This window comes from Cygnus atratus, chromosome 9 (genome assembly GCF_013377495.2).
Source record: "Cygnus atratus isolate AKBS03 ecotype Queensland, Australia chromosome 9, CAtr_DNAZoo_HiC_assembly, whole genome shotgun sequence".
Lineage (NCBI taxonomy): Eukaryota > Metazoa > Chordata > Aves > Anseriformes > Anatidae > Cygnus > Cygnus atratus.
In genome coordinates, this window is record NC_066370.1 from 24,766,305 (window position 1) to 24,781,013 (window position 14,709).

Below are 14,709 nucleotides of genomic sequence, written 5' to 3' on the forward strand. Positions count from 1 at the left end.
CTCCTGGAAGGAGCCTACGCGTGATGTGGTTTTACTGTCAAAATGTAGATCTGGGAATTTTGCCATGGTAAATTCTAGGAACGCAGACCCAGCAATGGGGTAATACCTTAATGCCTCAACGTGAAGGAAAGAAAACATAACTCAATTAAAATATATACTTGGGGGATTTTTCTGACACTCTATATACTTGGGAAAACTGCCACCTACCCTGACCTTTCTCTTATAATTATGTATGTCATCTTAAGTATCGTTAATTTAGTCTGTACTTCACTCATCCTACATGTTTACTGAGTGTCTGGATTTTTCTTTGACTTTAATAACCTATTACTTTACATAACCCTTAATAACCTATTTCCAGTTGGGAAAAATACCTGCTTAAAATGAATGACACGACTTTCTAGCAATTGTTTTGGAGAACAGTGGTATAGACTTAAAAATAATAACTGGCAGATACGTAGCTGCTTGGTGCTTTGAGCTGATGGATTTCTTTTCAATTCGGTGTAAGGACTTACATGGGAACTTCGACCAAATGCGTGTGTTTCTGCAGTTCAAATCACAAAGGTAAGTTTTTTTCTGGCTGCAAATAAGTAATTCATTTAAAATCCACAGGGCCATTCCTCAGCTGAACAACATATTCATTACTTGTCTAAGAACACATTTTGACAGAAAGTTAGACCACAGCTATGGTATATTACTGATATACTTGACTCCTCCTGCTTTTCCACTATTTCACAAGGTTTAATTACGAGGTGCCTTCCTTATATCTAACTCGCCAGGATGGCTGCACGATCTTAAATGACCCACAACGTTTAGGAAGCATCCCTTTAACACGCCAACAATTTTTCGGCTGTGATTTCCCAAGGTGCAAAGAAGGAAGGAACGCGTGTCCTCTGGCATGCGAGCCTCGAGCCTCTGAGGCCCAGCACCACGCACTGCGTTACAATCGCTTCTTGAAACGGGCAGCCAAGGCAGCGCTGCCGTAAGCGACCATAAATATGAGACTGAAAAAATGTTTCTGCCTTTGCCTTCTCCCCGCTGTGGGTCCCCGGGGGTCCCCCGTGGAGCCCCCGCTGGCACACCCATGCTGCTCCCCAGGACCCCCCAGGGGGGTTATTTTGTGTCTCGAGCGCTGCGGAAGCTAAGGTCAACTCTAAACACACCAAAACACCATGAAACCGTTTCTGGCAGTGATCATGTAATAGTTTCTGACTGAATTGATTGTTCGCTGACAATACCCGGCTCAGCCTTGCAAATGCATCAACTGCGTAATGAGCAGCTATTAAGTCCATTGATTTTCTGATTTCAATTGATAGCCAACAGGCCAAAGCTGCACATCAATATTTGCGTAACTAATACCCAAGAGCTAACAATTTTGACAAATGAAAACCTCAACAGACCAAACAGTGCAAATTAATGGAAATTTAAAGACCAAACCTCAGGATTTAAGAGAAATATTTAATGGATGAACAGAGATGCCTTACATTTCTGGAGAATTCTGGTTCTTGCATGGGGAAATAAGTAAACAGAGGGAAGCTCCCAGAAGTATGCTGATCTCTTGGCACTCCAAGGCAGGGAATTCTGCGCCATGGAGCAGCGATCTCGAGATGCCAGCTCCTCAAAAGGGACTGCTGCAAAACCAACCTCTCTGAACAACGCAGAGACGAACCACGTGCACGGTGCAGCGGTACTTACCCATCCCCTGGCTGCTGATGTCTGCTACCAGCTGGAAACCAGCAGCTCACGACCCCCCCGCCTACCTCCGAGCTTTATTTATTTATTTTTAAATAATGCTGGAATCTAAAAAGAAGCGGTACAAATACGCACTTCAGCTTCCTCTTCAGCAGGATTCTCTCCCTCTCCCTCTCTCTGCAAAACAAATGCATAACCCAGAGGAGGGGGAGATGACGGCATTGGTGCCTTCGTGTCCCACCCCCCTTTTCGCTTTTCGGGGGACACCCCGCTGCAGTCCCCACTGTGAGGGCTTTTGGGGGCCTGGGGCAGCCCTTCTGGCTCGGCAGGACGGGAGTTGCCGGCAGTTTTGCCAGGGCTCCCCCGCGCTCCGTCTCACACACCCTTGTTTATTTTCCCTTCTGGACGCAGCTTTTCAATATATAGCTATAAATTTTTTTTAAATGATTGAAGTCAGATAGCTAATTACGTGATTGCTTTACAATCCCATTACCTTAACTGATGCTTGTCTCAGACTTATCCTTTAGCACAAAGAAAGGCCATGAAGATGACAGTAAAATACGCAACATTAATGAAATACAGGCACAATGCTTATTTTTCATGTCTTAAATTTTGAAGACAATTTCAAGACTTTTAATTTGTAAAAAAAAGTCATAAATTGCCCTGTGAGACAGAACATGAGTTTGTCTGTATTCCCACTTTTAGAATAGAAGCAGTTAAAATTGGAATATTTATAATTGGTCCTCTGCAACTGTGTACATGTGCCACCCTCCAGCACCTTCTCAAAGACAGCACAGAACAGAACTGAGGTGCTAACTGGTTAATCTAAAGCACGCCTTTGAAAGGATTTGAAAGAGATTTGAAAGAGGCATTTTTAACATGATGCTGATGATATAGTACATGCCCATAGTAAGAAGCATTTTTCTTTTGGGGGATAGGAGGGAAGGGAAAATAACTTTGTCAGGTGAGGTTTTAGCTTTGAACCTGCATTACCTACCTATGTAGGGCTTGATCCTCCCGGGTGTGATAATAAAACTTTAATTATACCCACAGTCCTTGCTAAAATAAAATGTTTCAAATACCAGCTGCAAAATATTTTTAATATTTCTGCACACCTTGTTGATACTCTGTCTCTTTTAAAGGATCCCCTGTATTAATGGGCTTCATTCCAAAGGAAAATTTATCTGATTTCTTCCCTCCATAACTGTGTACGAAAACAGATAAATGCTGCTTTGTATTTTAATGCAGAAGCAAAACAAGACACTTCCACAGATGATATAAGGGAAGTAGTTATTTTTAATCTACTTTTCCTTCAAATAAGGGCGCATTGCAATTTCCCTGTAACTATCCACAGGCTCTGTGCGTTGCTTTTCTGCTCCATGGGTTTTCAGCTAATGCACGCAATAAAGCCAAATCTCAGACTATTCATATGCAAACTCAAGGATTAAAATAAAACATTCCTCTTTCCCAGGTGAAGAATGAATGCTCATAACACTGAAAAAGCGCGGCAATATTTCAAGCAGCGTCAGTTCCCTCCACCAGGTGCAGTTGCCTGCAGGTAGGCACAAGCCTGACTGATGCTAGGAGCTGTGCGCGCTACGTGACCAGTACCCGTGCTTCTGTCTTTTCCTAGAATCAAACCGCAGTTGTGTAAACCCATCAGATTCCATGGTTTTTCACAAAAGGCCACGGTGCTATTTGAAAACCCATCATTTTAGGGCGATTTTAAAAGGAGCTTGCTGAACTTGGGCATTCACCCGAGTTAGGCAAGGGGAAGATGTGTTGGAGCTGCCAGCGCGGAGTCCTGCTTTCCTGCGTGGCCAAACAGGCAATAATTTCCCATACTTTTACCTTACCGTATCACTAATAATTTGTACCACTTGCACAACATGAACGACGACCATTACTCAACCAAACTTCCTACCTGCTCTTTAGGGAACTGTGTTGGTGGTATGAAGACATGAACTCACTTTCTAGGCCAAGTGCTCGTCATGCCACGCTGAATCAGGGCGTCGGGAGCCAAGGAGGCCCTACACTGACAACCCCTGGCGTTGCTCTGGCTCCCCCAAACCTCCCCGCTGGGCGCTGCCCGACTGCCCCACCATGGCACGAAGCAGGACCGTGCCCATGTGCTTGGGATGGGGTGGGGAGAGGCCCCCATGGCTGCCAAGGGAGCTGGGACGCAGCTGGGCACAGCCTTGGCACCTGCGGGGGCGCACGGCCAAAGGGGGCACGAGACGGGAAGCTGCAGGAGGCCACCATCTTCTGCACAAAGGACAGGCACAAAGCAGCCCCGAATTTAAGAAACACATTCCAAAGTGGTTATTAATTACAGAAGCTTTAATAGAAACCCTGGGATTGATTAGTGAAGAAGCCATTATCTTCAGGGGTGCATCGACCCCAGTGCTGGTGATCAGCTGTGCTGTGGAAGATGGCCGATAAGGACGCCAAGGTTCACAGAGCAATTTTATCCTTCGCATTTTTAACTACTATTTAGATGCTTTTCCTAATATGCTGTCCTTTGCCACCGCAACTGCACAAAACTTCACATTTTTTTATATTATCCTTGATTTGTTTCTGCTTGCTTTTAATTATGAAACGTCAATAAAAAGATTAAACACACATAAAAAAAGATCACAGTGCGTGCCAGATGCTGAAACTGCCTCCAGAGACCGGCAGCGCAACACCAGGTGTTTGTGTCAGCCTAATGAAGCAACATCCGCACCCAAGGGACGCGAAGGGTGGAGCTGCAGAGACCTGCGCTTTGCTCAAAATCTGCCATTACGACGGCAAATCTGGAAGGACTTGAAATTACAGTTGTGATAAGACAGGATGAAATTTCACTGTGGGAATAAAACAATGTTTGCAAGTGTTTCAATCGTTCATTTTGCAGAATCTCACCCTGCGATCTCCTGCAGCTATGTGGTGTGAGGGAGTCCAACAGTTCCTCGCAGACGGGCGCACCTCCCGGCCCGAGGCACCCAGCGCGGGGCGATGACCAGGGAGCGTTTCGGCATACGGATGAAAGCAGGCGCTGCATTTCTTTCACGATATCTGTACTAAATAATATGGGGGCTCAACGGACTGAGTTCAGGTCACTGCCAGAACAATGAACTTGGATAAAATTTACTGAACGTAAGCTATGACCTAAGGCAATATCTAATGAACTTAAGGGCATCCCAATATATTTCTGTATCGTTGAGTAAAGCACTTTAACTTATTGCAGCTACACGGCCTGACCTCATGCAATCAAATCCTTTTGTAGCAGATTCAGCCGGTGTTTTTCCTATCAATTATACCAAGGTACAGCCTTTCAACTTTTACTGAAGGAAGTGTTAAGTAAAACGGTGTGTGCCATGCGTGGCTTTGCCGTGGACACCCTACCCTACCGGTTAGATTCGTTCTGCGAAAACTCTTGTCCAACAGGTTAAAGGGGGGGTATAAAAATCAGAGCTTGTAGTTTGGAATATGTGCAGAATTTAAAATCAAATCTTCTAATAGTTCAGTGCTCCAGGCTTTCTTGTACACAACAATTTTTCTTTTGTGTCCCCAAATCCCTGAGAATCCACGCGGGCTTTATGTCCTCAGCCTCCCCAGTACCCATTTCGGTGGAGGCGCTGAGTGAATTCAGCCCGTGCGTTAGGCAGAGCAGCGTGGGAGGTAGAGGGGAGCACTCCCTGCAGATCGAGCTTTCGATGGAGGACTTTTGGTAGGAAATTCTGATCTCAGTTTGTTGCCACTGAAGAGTTTGGCAAGCCGGTGGGAGCTGAAAGCATAGCGCTAATTGCATCACGCTGGCAAGATACCAGGCAGCACACGTACACAGAAGGCACAGCGGAAGCAAATGTCTGATGCTTTCAGTATGCAATTAAACTGTTCTACCTAGTAAAAGAGCACTCCATTCACACCATCTAGTAAAAAGTGAGTTGTGTGGAGGCACTTCTGCATTTCTAACACCACTACTGAGACTAGCTGAGCACGAGACTTCCCGATCAAAAGCGCGGTCTGAGGCTATGGAACGTATGGGGTTGATTCAGGACGCGAATCCAGACTGATTTAATGATAAAGCTTCAAGCAAACCAAATACAGACTTTGAGGCACTGCAAATCTGGATTCAAATACTATAGCTTGGGCCCATCGCATTTATATAAACCACATTTCACACGCTTTACGTCGATTTGTTAAACCTCTACTACTTTCTTTTCTCTACCACGCCTTCATTGCAACCTGCTACTGATGCTGTCCTCCACACCTTTGAGTTAAATGCCAGAAGAGAGTTGGGAAAGTGTTGAGGTTCTTCCCAAACTGATCAAAACACCTCCTTAAGTACATGCAAGTTAGCATTCTTTTTAAAATATTCTGAATTAGATTTAGATACTTACTCGATCTAGAATATAAAGATAGGAGAAAAGTTATTTTAAACCAACCTACTGCATGCACAGATAAATACACGTTTATCTCAATCCATAAAACACACTACTCTACAAGTCCATTTAGGCTAGGGTAACGCATTGCATCTGTTGCGTGAAGCACAATTTTCCCATTCTGATTTAAATCCCGTTAATCCACATGTTCCAAGAAAGCCATAAAATGTTCAGTGCCATTCCGTACCAGGATTGCTACGAGAATCCTTCAGATACAAACCCCATCTTTTTCGGACTTGAACAGTTTAACTTATTTTTTAATGCGAGGGTCAACCTGCAGTATAGGTGACACTACAGTAACACAAAAATTTCAGTAAAATCTTTGAATTAAGCATTGAAGGTTTCTTTTATTTCTGTTTAAAAGTCAATTTTCTTCTAACACTAAGTGCTTTAATGCTTCTCTTGTTTGCATTTCCTCATTCCTCCTACCCACGTGGGCTTCATTTCCAAGCCTATTCAAAATGATGTTTTCCAAGCATGTGCCACATGACTTGTTCATATAAATGGAGCAAATTAAACTGTCTCCACATATATCCTATCACATTTGTAGCCCTGATTTCTCTCCTTAACACGTGGCCAAGACACCGTATTATCTGCCTGCAGAGGTTGACCTCAGGATATTAGATTCTGCCACATAGCTCTCTTGTACTAAACCGAGGGGAAACACTTAATCACCCCTGCCTTTTCAGGAAAAAATCAACTTTAAATTTGCCATGATGAAAAATCAATAAACCAGTAATTGCTTGGCTTATCATTGCGTGGAGGAACAAATTGGGAAGCGAAGCTTAGCGTCCACACAGATTTCAGTGAAACACACAGAGTTTCAGGATCACTAAGCCAGAAAAGGAAAAGGTCTCAGAGTGATAATTAAATCTACTCATGCTGATTTTCTGCCAAATTTATTTCCCTAGAGTATATAAAAATGTTTCACTGCTTACTAGCTAGGCATAACTAATCAATTCAGCGTTGGGCCAACACACACGAGAAACAAAAAATGCAAATCCAAGAATGAAGGCATGGGGATAATATCCGCCCGGTGCAAGCACCACAGCCACATTGATTTATTTATTGATTGGTTCAAAAAGAACGAACCTTATTTAGTTGCATTCTAAAAAACTTCTTCGCCTTGTTATCCACCACAACCCTTCCATCTGTGCCTCCCCACTACGGACAACGTACTGCTGTGAGCGGCGGCTGCCTCGCAGGGTCCCCGGTTCTGCCTCTCCGTGCAACTGTGGAACACGTGTTTCATGACAACTTGTATTTTAAATTAAAAAAATTATAGGATTATTATGCATGATATGCTAGGACAAACGATCCAAAAACCTTGCAGTAATGCAGTCCAACGTTTCTGGGTGACTACTGAAGGGACACACGTTTTTATTTCGCAGCACGCTGCATGCATTATCTCCACGGCTGCTATTACACACGTCAGCTACTCTGAATTTGCCTTGCCAGGCCTGGAGTTAAAATCAAGGTTGGCAGGAAAATTCCCTCCAGATTCTGATGTCATTTTCAGGCAGCCCCAAATGGAAGCAAGTAAACAAAAACAAAGTAGAAAAAGACCTCCATTGAAAATACTCTTGCTAAACTAGTGCATTCTTTATTAATAGACCTAATTTCATGCAGCAAATTAGCATAGAGCCAATGGAAGTGCAAATGTAATCAAACTGAAAAATTCAAATGAGAAGGAGGGAGCCTTTTTCTTTCTTTCTTCGCTTTTTTGTCACACAAAAAAAAATAAAATGATTTTTGTGTGTGTCCTTCAACTGGCTATAGGGACTATGGTAATTAAAACATTTAAAACAGCACAAGCCCCTAGTCTCTAATCTGGAGCTCAGGTCAGCTGTCTGTAGATTCTAATTTGTCCTCTATTTGTATTCATGACAGGAAAACGCTGCATATTTAACAGCAAACCAGCAGGAGGGTGTACTGGTGGGCTTGGAGGTCAAATAATTTGATTTCTGAGCAGATTACATGTAACATCCAACATCTAATCTCACACCTGATTCGGCAATAAAATTACAATAAAAGTAATGTTAAGACACCCTCGCGATGGGGCGGGGGACGAACGCCTGGTGGTGATGAGCTGAGAACCCACTGCTCGGTGGCACGCTGGGTTTGCCGCGCTGCCGCTCCGCGCTTCCCTCGCACCGGGTACGGTCGTGCTGCGGGTCCTCGCTCACAGCTCCCACGGCTTGGAGAGCTGCACTTCAAAATGCAACACGCTGAATACCAGGACGCAATAATTAGAAGAATTAGTAATTTTGATTTCTTTCTATTTTTTTTTTTTTTTTTTTAAGACCTTTGAAAATGGTTCACCACGCTTTGGTGATGAATCAATGGAAATCCGAGGCAAGTGCTCGTGCTTGAATATGAGCAGAAAGGGTAAGGATCACCAGGCAGCGCCTGCCAGAACGCAGGGTGACTTTTACAACTGGGCATTCCTTGCAGGATTTATACAATTTCATTATTAAAATTTCAGCCAGAAAGGGTTGGGAGGGCAGGCAGGGAAACACTATGGTCAACTGAGCAAAAAATAAAACCACTGCGTGTATTCAAAAATCAACGTGAAATAATTTTTCACTTTTTTTCCCACTTACTCAATAGAAGCTAATTTAGGAAAAATCCCACGATCAAAAATACACATAATTGTTCTCTGCAGAACTTTTTCCACAGGACACTTTTTACGATGCTTATTAATAAATTGAAAAGCAGCTTTCCTCCTGCTTTTGCTGTAACTTACCATTGTTTCTAATTTGCTAAGCAACAATTTTTTCCTTCGCCTTTCTATTCTCACCCTTTAAAATTCCTGTAGGCAAAACAATTGCTAGCATATGAGTTCCTCACAATGGGATATAAGGAAAAACCACACATGTATTTTCCAAAACACAGCCTGCTAACGTGTCCAAGGGGAGCCCAAGTCACCTCACCAGGGCCGAGCCTCTGGGCCGCTCGGCCTCCAGCCGGCAGGCTGCCTCCCACTCTTCTGCAGCAAATCTCCTGGTTTGGTTTTAAACGCAGCCCCTCCCGGCTGCTGTGCTGTGAAGGGGCATACGCTGCCCTATTTTGTTGGCAAACTGAATGGTTTAGAAGTGAGGCCTCCCCAAAGGACAGACTGACAGACGAGGCGCATCCTCCCTGCTCGTCCTCTCACCAACCCCCAAGTGCCTGTGAGCACACACCGGTGCAGGTCTGTGGTTCTGCTGCGAGTTAGCTCCCTTCCACCTTCACCTCCTGTCCTGGTTGGGCTTTGCTATGAATCCCGACACCGCCTGACTTCCACCGATTGCGCTCCCCTTCTTATCCCAAACTCCAAGCGCCCCTTTCCCTCCCTTCCCTGCCCAGACAAAAGGCCCCGGCTATCCCACTTCTCCATCTCCCGTTTATTCCACAGTATCATACATATGTTCTCTAAGGGGGAGCAAAAACTAATTCCTCTTAGCATCTCAGAGTCCCAAACTAACCAAAATATATAATGAGAACATTTTGATTTTGAATGAAATTAACTATAGCCATGAATCGAAAGAAGGGTGATTTTCCTGAGCTTCCTTTGGACATAAATCCAAACTCACATGGAAAATTGCGTGGAAAACTTTTAAACTTTCCTTTCTGATAGACACTGTTCTGCTAAGTTGAAATTTTCAAAATTGCCTTTGAAACCCTGAGAGCTAAGGGTTTCAAAAATGATTTTTTTTTCCTCAGAACCAGAAAACCCAGCTTGAGGTATTTTAAGATAAACTACCATACTTTACCAAGTAGCTTTTCCAGTTCCAAAGAGATATCACCGTGTGGACTCAAAGCTGAACTGAGATGTCTGGAACCTGGGAAGGACGCTTTACTTTTGCAGCTGTCTATATCTCTAGGTGAGTAACATCAATTTGGTCAGGATGCTGACCGCGTCTGGGACAGCAAGTGGAGATGATGCGATTCTTCCTTGGGAAATTGGTCCTGCGTGAAGTCTCAAAGCATACACAAGGCTTTAATTCCGCAGAGCTTGTAACTTCATTTTGAGAGACTTGGTAGAGATCCCCGGATCAAGAACATTAGATATCTGCTAAAACACTAACTTCATCACTATGATATGAAATATATTCCTGTATACAGCCCGGAAATGTTCCATCCCGAACGCAGCAGCAGGGGAATTTACACTGTGCAACAGCCATGCAGCTCGGTGCGGGGGTCACCTAAGGCAAGGGGCCTTAGACGGCTGCGTTCTCCTGGTTACACATTCTAATCTCATAATCAACCACAGATCAGTCCCAGATGGATGGTTATAGGATCGTCTGTCATAGCCGCTTGCTTTTTGAACGTCTCCTGCGTGCTGCGAGCGAGCCCTCCCCACGGCCGCGCACGCAGAAGGCAGATGGCTGCGGGGGGCTGGCCCCGGCCGGCAGCTCTGGCGCTCAGCCCCAGTGGGACGGGACAGAAAAGGAAGAAAAGATGCAAAAAAAATGCGTGGGTCGAGATAAACACAGTTTAGTAATCGCTCTCCCCTTCCCCAAGGCAGACCAAAGCTTCGCAGCACCGCGTGGGCTGCCACCTCCATCCCGAACGGACCCGGCACAGTACTCAGAGTGCCAAAAAGCTTCAAGGAAATCTGATCTGTAAAACTCGCTGCTCTGCACATAACTCATCCTTTCCTTAGGAACCGTACTGCTGGATTCGGTTTGTCTGTGAGAAAGAATTTAAAGCTGGCCATGCGGTCTGGTGCTCCTCAGCAAAGTTCAGCAATTCAGCAGCGAGCAGCGGACCGAAGGACAGCTCCCCCCAACGTAACACAGCTTTAGTGCCTTGCGAGATCAATGGGGACCCACAACTTCTGCAAGAGCTTACTGGCAACCTCTTGAATTAGCCCATACTCCAAAAAGAACAGCTTAGGAAGAAGTTATGAGAAGCAAAAAAATCTGAAGGAAAGTCTACCTCCATCCTCCATAAGCACCGTGGCAGAAAAGATGAGTTCCGCTCATTCACAGTCCATTTAAATGATCAGAAGGGGAATTACAAAGATTTCAAGTACCATCTTGCAGATAAGTAAGAAGAGAGATCACTTGAACTTTGAGCCATCTGGAGCCATCACAAGACAGAGACTTCTCCCGCAAGAACACAACCACACAGGAACACGAGAACAGTTTATTAATCTGAGTTCCTAGATTACTAACCAATTTGCTAAAATGACATTCATATAATCTTGCTCCACCTAATCCTCCTAGAAAGCTACCGAAAGCCTACGCACGACAGATGGAAGCTGCACGATGCAGCGTGAAGGCTGTTAGAGAACAGAGCAAAACGCCCGCTTCCAGCCCTCATCTTAGGAGTGGTCCTTTGCTCGTAAGAAAAGAGGGGAGCAAACATCAGCGAGCCACTAGATGCTAGGAGAGCGGTGTATGGGAACACATAGGTGCTTTTTTTTGTTGTTGTTTTTTTTTTTTTTTTCCATTTTGATAGGCTAGATAATTCGTACAGATTTTTACAGGTCTTCATTTATACATACATAACACGCACATATATATAAAATGCATGCTATGAAGCCTCTTCAGAGCAAGGGAATCTTTTTAAAGACACAGCATGGCAGTTTGGTGTGTACTCCCTATGGAAAATCACCATAGATTTCTAAATCATGTCCAGATCTTATTACATGTATATAAACAAGTGGTTTGGATGCTCTATTAGATAGCCACGAAGTATGAGAGGAGCTATAATGCTCGGCTGTGTCAGGGCAGCACAGATCTGAAGCACCATCATTGCAAATGTGGGACTTTTTTTCTGGATTCATCAGTGTCCTACAGACAAAAAGACCTCTTTCATACCTAAGTGTCTACTTAAAGAGCTATACGGAGAGCTTAATACACTCCTGGTGTAGCTTAAGTAAAAAATATAGACTTCAAAGGGATCGAGCCACCTACAGCGCGTGCAACTCTTGCAGGACAAGCAGCAGGAATAAGCCTTCTGCTTTGAAGCTGTGGTTGTCCACGAACCCATGATGTTAGCAAGTTCTACTTGAGATACTAAATTGCTCCCAACTTTGCTTTAATCTGTAGCCCCCCTGCCCAGGAAGCCCAGCTCCCGGAGGGGTCTGCAGCCCCGTGGCTCCGTCCCAGGTAGGTGAACTGGCTGGTGTGGAGGTGGCGATGCTGCTTTGGGTGTGCACCAGCATTTGTCCCAGTTAGGTGTAACGGGCAGGAGCATCGATGTGTCTATAATACGTTCTCACAGAGTATCCCAGATAACGTAATTAGAAAATTAACATAGAAGAAAACGTTCCCTTCAGATGTAATGATTGCCTAATACTCTTTGAAGTGAAAAAAAGCTTAGCATCCATCTCACTGTTTTTTAAACACCATTAAACTAAAAGTTTATTAAATGTGAACACCTCCAACCTCTTTCAAACAGAGAACGAAATGCAATTGATTAGTTCAAATTTTTCAAAGATAATTATGTCCTATTTTTCATTTTTGTCAAGCACAGCGGGGGCTCTAGGTACAAGATGCTCAGTGAGACCTGAATATTACACCTAAAACCGTGCAGGGCCAGCAGCAACAACTTTGTCAGGAACAAAATAAGCCTATAATTACTGGGAACCTGATATGAGCGAAAGCTTCCTGCTGGATTAACCAGTCCTCCGAATTTGAGCCTGACGGGTGGACAGCGGTTAGCACCGAATAAAGCTCCATCTCACACCGCTGGTAAAAGCGTGCCAGCACACGACTAAACTGAAGAAGCAAAGGTGCCCATTTCATCCTCTGTTAGCTGGGTGAACTTGGGGATTTCTAGCTTGTTTTCTAAGCAGTTCCCTTAGATTAACCTGGTAACGCAAAACAAAAATTTCAACTATTTTCTGGAAAACAAACAACAGATGAAGGGAATCAATTGCATGAATTTTTAATAAAGATTACATTAGAGTTTTGAAATACATTCAGCATACTTCGCTGCAAGTCCCACAATTTGGAGCTTATTAAAGGCATCTAAAATCTAGAAACAAACAGTGGGTGGGAAATCACATAAAAATGTACAACTCCTGTAGGACAGCAACCAACTGAATCAGACCTGCAAAATATACTTAATTTTCTCATTCACACATGAGGATTTAAAGAAGTATCCGAAGCGCAAATAAGCCTTAAATTGCTTTCAGAAATTATTGAGGCTCGAGTTCCACCTAAAGAAAAAATACCTAAGGAAGAAAGTGGGAGTTTGACTGTAACCAAAGCAACAGCACCTGAAGTTGGTACCCAAGAAGAAGTGGCAACATGCAAACAGGTAGGATATACCTTCCTCACCCAAAAATCTTGCTAATGACCTATTCCAAAATCAAATACATACGTAAAAGACTTTCCTAAAATTCAGAGCCTTTGGAGCAAGCCCTAAAAAACTGCAGTAGCTCAGATCAAGATATGAAATGGCAATTCAGGGAAAGAAATGCTAGCAGAGGTTAGCTGTTTGAGACCACTTGTTTGTTTCTGAGGAGGCATGGAAAATTAGGGTGTTCAAGCAGGACAACAGGAAATTCATTACCAGGAAAGTGGTGTGATTCTTTAAAAAAAAAAAAAAAAAAAGGCAATGTGGTGGGAGCTTAGACCCAGACCGCGTGGAAACAGAATCAGACTCTGGAACCTGGAAGGTGTAGGAGAGATGGGCAGAGATGAAGGCATCACAGATGCTAAATTAAATTTTCTGTCTTTGCCTTGAAGTTCAAATTGTTGTGCTCAAACATAGGGAAAGAGTGGGCAGATGCGGGGAGACGTTCAAATAAGATTAGAAAAAATGGAAAGAAACATGATGTTTCGGAAAGACTGGAGGAGATGGCATAGTAAAATTATAAACATCGCTGCTGTTCCCTTTCATTGTCTTCCATTTGCCACATTTCCAAGCAACCTCCCACCTCCTCCCTTTTGTAAGGTTCTTTTTTTTTTAGTTTTGCCTAACGATTATATCTCATTGAATGAACAACATCCCAATCTCTTAACCTCTTAAATTTCAGGATGTCCTAAACAGCTTTACTTTGTATTACTCTGCTCCATGCATGACACCCCGCCCTTACCCAAAATATGATTGACATTTGGGCACAAGACTGATTTTCATAGCAGATGAATCCATCAAAAGGTCAACTCTGAAAAATACACCATCTCCTAGACCATTACACCATCTTCAAACCTCAGTCACGGTTACTGGGTGGTTAAGTTACTGGCACAACTGAGCGAACATCCATGCCATTGGAGGTAGGCAAGGGGCACAGTGCAGGGAGAACCAGGGACACGCTTACATGATATTGTTCAGTGTATCAAATAACAATTGCAACCTTAAACTTACCTTCATCTAAATCAAGCTGAAGATAAAATTCAGTGCAGTGACCAATGCATGACAACATATATTTCCAGAGTAAAACCACTGCATCAAGGAAGTAAATATTTTTACTTTTTTTTGTTTTTTTAAATGTTTAAGTCAATGCAAAAATAATACATGCCATGGACAGTTAAATGATTCATTTTGATTTACATAACTGATATATTTTCTTTGAGACAGGGATGCCGTTCACAGTTGAAGGGAGAAATTGTAAGGCTCCCTCAATTGTTTGCACTGGCTTTGTCACACAACTGAA

The 14,709-nt window shown here is 43.6% G+C and overlaps 1 protein-coding gene across 1 annotated transcript in view; it reads right to left on the reverse strand.

Annotated features, from left to right (window-relative positions):
• Positions 1-14,709, reverse strand: part of RSRC1 (arginine and serine rich coiled-coil 1) — a 144,538-nt gene that overhangs the window by 10,457 nt on the left and 119,372 nt on the right. The gene's annotated exons all lie outside the window — the stretch shown is intronic.